Source organism: Peromyscus maniculatus, chromosome 1, assembly GCF_049852395.1.
Source record: "Peromyscus maniculatus bairdii isolate BWxNUB_F1_BW_parent chromosome 1, HU_Pman_BW_mat_3.1, whole genome shotgun sequence".
Taxonomy (NCBI): Eukaryota; Metazoa; Chordata; class Mammalia; order Rodentia; family Cricetidae; genus Peromyscus; species Peromyscus maniculatus.
Genome location: NC_134852.1, coordinates 24,953,395 through 24,961,810, shown reverse-complemented (window position 1 = coordinate 24,961,810; position 8,416 = coordinate 24,953,395).

Below are 8,416 nucleotides of genomic sequence, written 5' to 3'. Positions count from 1 at the left end.
GGAAGATCGGCACTGGAGAAATGCTGTGAGCAAGCCTGGAGGAGCACTGGGGTACTGGAGGCCCGGGTCAGTAGGTGACCTTGGTGGAGGCTCGGAGGAGTGGAATGTCAGTACAAATCTGGAATTCTGATGAAGAGCTTGGCCACGTTCCATCCATGTCCTGAGGCTCTGGGGGAGGCCGAGATGGTTAATTTTTGTTTTGTTTTTCTAGATAGGGTTTCTCTGTGTAGCCCTGGCTGGCTGCCCTGGAACTCCCTCTGTAGCCCAGGCTGGCCTCGAACTCACAGAAATCTGTTTGCCTCTGCCTCCTGAGTGCTGGAATTAAAGGCGTGCGCCACCACTGCCCGGCCACTGGTTAATTTTTAATTATCTGTTTGTCACAACCTAGGATCACTTGAGTAGAGCACCCAAGGGATCCTTGTGGGAGTCTGAGGTGGTGGGATACAACAAAACAGTGCCTTCCAGACACAGCGGGAAAGCTGCACATGTGACCTCACAGAGACTGTGACAGCAGGTACAAGACCTGTGGGAGATCTGGCTGAACACTATCCCAGCACAGAGAGGGGAGGTGGGCAAGACGGCCCGCCCCGAGCTGAGGAGGTACTGGTGATCAATGGCTTCTGGTGGAGAGGAAGAGAGAGACAGACAGAGAGACAGACAGAGAGACATAGACAGAGAGACAGAGATAGAGAGGCAGAGATAGACAGAGACAGAGGCAGAGATAGAGACAGGGAGACAAAGAGACAGAGACAGAGATACAGAAAGACAGACAGAGATAGAGAGAATGACAGTGATAGACAGAGACATATAGACAGAGACAGAGAGACAGACAGATTTCTTCAATAATGGGCCCTGAGAGGCCATCTGTGCTCCAACAGACTGGAAGCATCGAGTGGACCCAGTGGGGGTGAAAAAACGAGCACATGACTTTGGGAGGGAAGAGTGGTGGGAAAGATGGAGGAGGAATTGGGACAGAGGGGATGGAGGTGAACTTGATTTTTTTTTTAAGTAAATAAGTTTTTGAGGTCAGCCTGGTCTACAGAATGAGTTCCAGGTCAGCCAAGGCTACACAGAGAAACCCAGTCTCTAAAAACTAATACATAAACAAACAAACAAACAAACAAACAAACAAACAAGAGCTTCAGGATGGAGAGTTTGATCAGTGGTTAAGAGCACTTGCTGCTCTTGCAGAGGACCTGGGTTCGATTCCCAGCACCCAGATGGTGGCTCTGTCCCAGGGTATCGAGTGCTTTCTTCCAACCTTCAAGGGCATCAGCACGCACATGGTGCACATGCATACATTCAGACAAAACATTCATACACATACAACAATAAAATACATCGAAATAATTTTTAAGAGCTTCATTAGAGTAGTTATCCAGATGAGGTTGGCCTGTGGCACGTCTGTGGGGGGTTGTCATTATTGTTGTTTGAGGTGGGATGATCTGCCCTGAATGTGGGATGCACCATTCCCTGACAGAGGGTCTTGGATTATATAAGAAAGGAAGCCGGGTGGTTGTGGTGCATGCCTTTAATTCCAGCACTGGGAAGGCAGAGGCAGGCAGAGCTCTGTGAGTTTGAGTCCAGCCTGTTCTACAGAGAGAGTTCCAGGACAGCCAGGGCTACACAGAGAAACCCTGTCTTGGCAGAAAAAAAGAAAGAAAGAAAAAAAGAAAGAAAGAAAGAAAGAAAGAAAAAGAAAGAGAGAGAGAGAGAAAGAAAAGAAAAGGAAAACTAGCTGAGCGCAAGCCGACAAGCAAGCGTCCATGTGTTTATTCTCTCTGCTTTTGACTGTAGGTGTGATGCACTGGGTCCCTTCCTTACCTTCCCTGCAGTGATGAACTGGATCTGGGGGTGTAAGCTGAATAAACCCCCTCCTCCCCTCAGACGCTTTGGGTCAAGCTGTTTTACAGAAATGAGACGAAAACAGTCTGAGCTTAAGGGTATCACTTTTTTTTTTTTTTTTTTTTTTTTTGGTCAACTTTACACACACTAGGGTCATCTGGGAGCTTCAACTGAGAAGATGCCTCCATCCCATTGGCCTGTAGGCAAGTCTGTGCGGGCATTTTCTTGATTGATGATTGATGTGTGTGTGTGTGTGTGTGTGTGTGTGTGTGTGTGTGTGTGTGTGCAGCAACTGTGTGTGGTACCTCCCCTAGGTAGGTGGTCTTGGGCTATAAGGAAACAGTCTTGCCTGGTGCTGACCCTGCTGTCTTGGAGGTCACGGCACCGGGGGGGGGGTTGGGGTGGGGGGTGGGGGGGGCACGAATGACAGCCACCATCTCTCACACTTTGGGAAAATGTTCATCAGGTCTGTTGCAATTCCGGCTTCTCAACCGGACAAAGACACCAGGCCTGTGGTCAAAGTCACTGCCATTTCTCACAAGCTACTGAAGGAGCAAAAATAAAGGCTCTCGTTTGATTTGTAAAGATAGAGATAAAGATAGATAGGTAGGTAGAGAGGGGGGAGGGAGGAGAGAGGGAGAGAGAGAGGGAGAGAGAGAGAGAGAGAGAGAGAGAGAGAGAGAGAGAGAGAGAGAGAGAGAGAGAGGCTGAGTAAGCCAGTAAACAGTGCCCCTTCGTGGCCTCTGCTTCAGCTCCTGCCCCCAGATTCCTGCCCCGACTTCCCCCAGTCATGGAGTGTGATCAGGACGTGGAAGCCAAGCAAACCCTTTCCTCCTGGCAAGCTGATTCTGGTCATAGCATTTATCACAGAAGTAGAAAGCAACCCGGGAAGGAAGGTGATAGACTACGCAACTGGGCAGAGGGAATTCCAAGCCGGCGGAGCATCCAGGCTGCGTGGCGGCGGCTGCCGGCTGCTTTTAGACAGATTTCCATAGGGATCTGGAGCAGAGAGCGGAGCAGAAGGACTTGAAAAGTGTGCAGTCTGGATAGAGGAGAAGCATGCTGAATGCTGTGAGCTGGGTGTAGTGGTACACCCTTTTAAGGCCAGCACAGCGGGAGGCACAGGCAGGCCAATCTGAGGCTATGCATGCTGACCAGACACGGCAGACACCCTAACTCCCTCTCAGCCCTCTTGGGTGCTTTGTTTTAGGACTTTTCCAGGGCAGACTATTTCTATTCTCCACAGACAGAGGGCACCGCCAGCCCGAAGAAAAAAGTTCATCTACGTGCAGCTTGGTAAACCAATACGTTTAGGGTTACTTCCAGGAGTGTGGATAACTCTCACACAGCTGCTTCTCCAAACAGCGCACCCCAGAATGTATTAGCTCACAAAACCGGCATCCCTCGAGTTCCCTGTGCCACAAGCAGGCAGCCCCACTCTAAGAGCCCCATCTCACCCCAGCAACTGTTCACTGCTTGAATACCAAGTAGGGGAGGCGCCGGCCTGGGGAGCGTTCTGATTCTTGTGTCTCACAAGTCCTTCTTTAAAAAAAATTATTACCCGGGTGGTGGTGGCACACACCTTTAATCCCAGCACTCAGGAGGCAGAGGCAGGTGGATCTCTGTGAGTTCAAGCCAGCCTGGTCTACAGGGTGATTTTCAGGACAGTCGGGGCTACCACAGTGAGACCCTGTCTTGAAAAAAAAATTATTTTAATTTTATGAGTGTTTTGCCTATATGTATATGTACACCATGTGTGAGCTTAGTGCCCAGGGAGGTCAGAAGGGGGCACTAGATCACCTGGAACAGGAATTATGGATTGTTGTGAGCCACCAAGTGGGTTCTGGGAAATCCTCTCCAAGAGCAAGTGCTCTTAACCACACAGCCATCCCTCTAGACCCTAATTTATTTATATATATATAATATTAATATTATATTAAAATATAATATAATATATTATATATTAAATTATATATATTAAAATATAATATATTATATTATATTTTAAATTGTGTGTATGTGTCTGTGTGCGGTTATGAGCATCTGAGTGCAGGTACCTGTGGATGCCAGAAGAGGGCGGTAGGTCCCCTAGAACTGGAATTACAGGTGGTTGTGAGCCTTCTGACAGAGATAGGCACTGGGAACCAAACTTGGGCTCTCTGTAAGAGCACTGCATGCTCTTAACTGCTGAGCCTTCTCCCCAGCCCCTCATGTGAGTCTCATGAGCCACCCTGCTTCCTCCAGGAGTGCTTGTTTCAATCCCAGGAAAGAGCCTGGCTGAGCTCTGCAGGAATGTGGTGAGAGAGACGGCCCTTAGATGCATTCCAGTAAGACAGTGCCAGGCTGAATAATAGCCCCCAGATGTCCACTCTGCAGTCTTCATAACCTGAGAATGTTACCAAATGTGACCCCAAAAGAATCTGTAGATGTGTCCAATTAAAATTTGGGGGATAAGGAAGAAACACTAACTATCCAAGTGGACCATAAGCGCCATCACCAGGGACCTTTTAATTAAGAGAATGTCACAAGGCGACTGCTGGTACTGACAAACGCCATGACGTGGAAGGGGCTGGAGTCAGGAGAGGTGGAAATGGAAGCTTCTGGAATCTTAGAAACAGATTCTTCCTCCAAGTCCCTTGAGAGCACAACCCAGCTGACATCCTGATTTAATCAGACTTTGAAGAGAGTCTGTGTTGCTTTAAACTGGAAAGCTTGTGGGGAACAGACTTTTAGAAGGTTTCTGATCCTGACCGAGTCTCTCCAGATGTGTGTCTCATCTAGAATGAAAGCGCATAACTACTTGTCCTGTGTCCAGCTGCCTTTTTACAAACACTCAGAATGCCTGAGAGGAGCGTTCTTTCCAGAGAGAACCCCCAAGACTCACTCTCCCGGCCTCTGATGTGTCTGGCACGTGACTCGGATCCCACTGAGGTCCAAACGTGCACCTTGCAGAAGAGGTCCCTGATTGGATCCATCTGTATGGATGGTAAGAGGAGGGAACATCAGCGTAAGAGGAAACTTGACGGCAGTGACAAATGGGTGTTGACGATCGGCTGTGTTTTGGGGCCACACCCCCAGCCCCTCACTGGGGGATTCTAGGCAGGGGCTCTACCACTGAGCCACACCCCAGCCCCTCACTGGGGGATTCTAGGCAGAGGCTCTACCACTGAGCCACACCCCAGCCCCTCACTGGGGGATTCTAGGCAGGGGCTCTACCACTGAACCACACCCCCAGCCCCTCACTGGGGGATTCTAGGCAGGGGCTCTACCACTGAGCCACACCCCCAGCCCCTCACTGGGGGATTCTAGGCAGGGACTCTACCACTGAGCCACACCTCCACCTTCTCACTGGGAGATTCTAGGCAGGTGCTCTACCACTGAGCCACACTTCAGAGCCTCACTGGGGGATTCTAGGCAGGGGCTCTACCACTGAGCCACACCCCCAGCCCCTCACTGGGGGATTCTAGGCAGGGACTCTACCACTGAGCCACACCTCCACCTTCTCACTGGGAGATTCTAGGCAGGTGCTCTACCACTGAGCCACACTTCAGAGCCTCACTGGGGGATTCTAGGCAGGGGCTCTACCACTGAGCCACACCCCCAGCCCCTCACTGGGGGATTCTAGGCAGGGACTCTACCACTGAGCCACACCTCCACCTTCTCACTGGGAGATTCTAGGCAGGTGCTCTACCACTGAGCCACACTTCAGAGCCTCACTGGGGGATTCTAGGCAGGGAGGGGCTCTATCATTGAGCTCCCCTCAAAGCTCTTTCCTTTGGACCCAAGCAAGCCTGTCAGTCCTCACTCCCTTCTCGAAGCCTGGATGGACCTCACTCACCATGTCCCTCTGGAACATTTCCACTGTGCTCATTCGTTCTTGCTAACATGGAACTGTTCTTGTCACTCGCACCGCAGGTCTCATTTCCATCATTCCATCATGAGACCTTGGGTAACCTGCTGCACCTCTCTCAGCCTCAGTTTCCTCTTCTAGGGAATGGCTGCTGGTGGATTTAAGGAGAGTGTGTGGTGTGTGTGTATGTGTGTGGGACATACATCCTGACACAGGTCCTGGTTCAGGGCCCTCCAACCTCAGCCGCCTTCCACTCCCCGGTTCACTCTCCAGATTTTCTAAAGTGTGGTCTGTGCATCTTGACTCAGTTTCCCAGATCTGCTCACTCCAGATTAGGCCGAGTCCACCGCCATGCTTTCTATCCCGACTCAGACCTCACCAGGCTTCTTCCAGCAAGGTCAAAGCTCAAATGCTTTCTTAAAGAGATTCTTGCCAGAGGTGGTGGCACACGCCCTTTAATCCCAGCAGTTAGGGCAGAGGCTGGCAGATCCCTGAGTTCGAGGCCAACCTGGTCTAGAGAGTGAGTTCTTGCATGGCCAGGACCTCACAGAGAAACCCTGTTTCAAAAAACCATTACCACCACCAACAAACCAAACAGGAAAAAAAAAAAAAAAACATAAAGGAGAGATTCTTATGTAACCCGGGTTAGACAAGATCTCCTGACCCTCTTCTCTCCACCTCCCTAGTGCTGGAATTACAGGTGGGCATGCACTGCAACAACCAGTTTTGTGTGTTGCTGGGGATTGAACCCAGGGCTTCACAAATGTGACCTGTACCACCTGATCTGAAGTCCCAGCCCATTAAGATTCTGAGATAAGGTCTCCCTCACTCCCTAGCTCAGGCTGGCCTGGAACTCCGTCCTGCTTCTGCCTTCAGAGTGTGCTGGGATTGCAGGTGTGTGCTAATGGTCGATGCTGGAGTGTCCCTGAGCCCTGCTTCAAACCCTTCCAACCAGAGTTTTCCTGATGAGCATGACCACATCTTGGAAGCTCTCTTGTCACCGGGCTTTCCTTCTACCCCTCTGGTGTCTCCTCTGCCTTCATCTCTCATCCTTCATGCACTCTTTAAATGTCGGGGGTACGAGGCACTGTTTCTATCATTCCCTGGGTAGCTCATGCCAGCCTTGGCTTGCTGACGGTCCCAAATCTTCCAGGCAGTCAGTTCCCTCTCCTTGGGGGCCACAGGGTCCTGGATCTCTCTCCCTCCTATTTCTTCTGCATTTGACACATCCTGTGCCCCTAGATCTGCCCTCTGCACCCTAGACTGACAGGCATCAGCGTTGATCTCTGGCTTCCCGTTGGGCTCTGCCAGTGGCAGCCAGAGACTGTGGGTCCTTGAGGCTAAGGTTGGTGTGCTAGCTCTCCACCCTGCTACTCTGGGGCTGGGGACCCCGTGTGTGCTAGCTCTCCACCCTGCTACTCTGGGGCTGGAGACCCCGTGTGTGCTAGCTCTCCACCCTACTACTCTGGGGCTGGGGACCCCATGTACCATCACCTATGCTACACCCAGCTCAGCTGCAGGTCAGGTTGCTGCAGCCTCTGCCGACCCAGTCCTGTGGCACTGCACTTTCCTTGTCCCTAACCTGGTCACTCCAAGGTCTCTTCCCTAAATTCCCCTCCGTTTCAACTGCCACCTCTTTCCAGCCTTCTTTTCCAGGTCTTCCTGTGCCTTCTCACTGCCCTGATTTGCCATCTTGGTTACCTGATTCTCACCCCCCAGCCCAGCCTCCACCCGATTTCTCCTGTCTGAGTCCCTGGTTTCCAGCCACTGGGATCACAGGAAGCCACGAGGAATGCTTGAAAATATGAATCAGGCGGGGCGGTGGTGGCGCATGCCTTTAATCCCAGCACTCGGGAGGCAGAGGCAGGCGGATCTCTGTGAGTTCGAGGCCAGCCTGGTCTACAGAGTGAGTTCCAGGACAGACAGGGCTACACAGAGAAACCCTGTCTCAGAAAAAAAAGAAAGAAAGAAAGGGAGAAAGGGAGAAAGAAAGAAAGAAAGAAAGAAAGAAAGAAAGAAAGAAAGAAAGAAAGAAAGAAAGAAAGAAAGAAAGAAAGAAAATATGAATCAGGGGCTGGAGAGCCAGCTTGGAGTTTATGAGCACTGGCTGCTTTTGCAGCGGACTGGGGTTCAGTTCCCATCATCCATATTGTGGCTCACAACTGCCTGTAAATCCAGTTCCCGGGATTCAAAGTCCCCTTCTGTGCCTACTGTATGCCGGTGATGTACAAACACACACTCAGGTACTCACACACATAAAAATATATAAATCAAGCTGACATCGATTGCTGGCCTGCTCCTTTCAAATCTCTGGTAAAGCATCCGTTTGCTTTTAAATATTACGCCTCTCTAGTGTGGTTGTTAAAGGCTCTCATAAATGGTCCTCTGAGGTTCTGCTTCTCACCAATGCAGGAAGCATGTCTTCCGTTCCTGCTCATCCCTTGTGGCAACCTGAAAACGCTACTGCCTCACAGGTCCATACACCTTAACCGTGGCTGTGCTCCTTCCTTGGGACCCACCCTTGCGCACAGGCACATGCAAACACACATCCCTCCCGTTCCATGATTCTGAGAAAGTGTCCTGTTTTATTTAGGAAACCCCATCAACTTCAGCTCCTTCTGGCTCAGGCAAATTAGGGTCCTCCTCTTTTGTGTTCCCACAATACCTTAGGCAGAGGAAAAGTGTGCGGCAGGTGAGTGGGGTGTGGCCAACAGAAGCTCA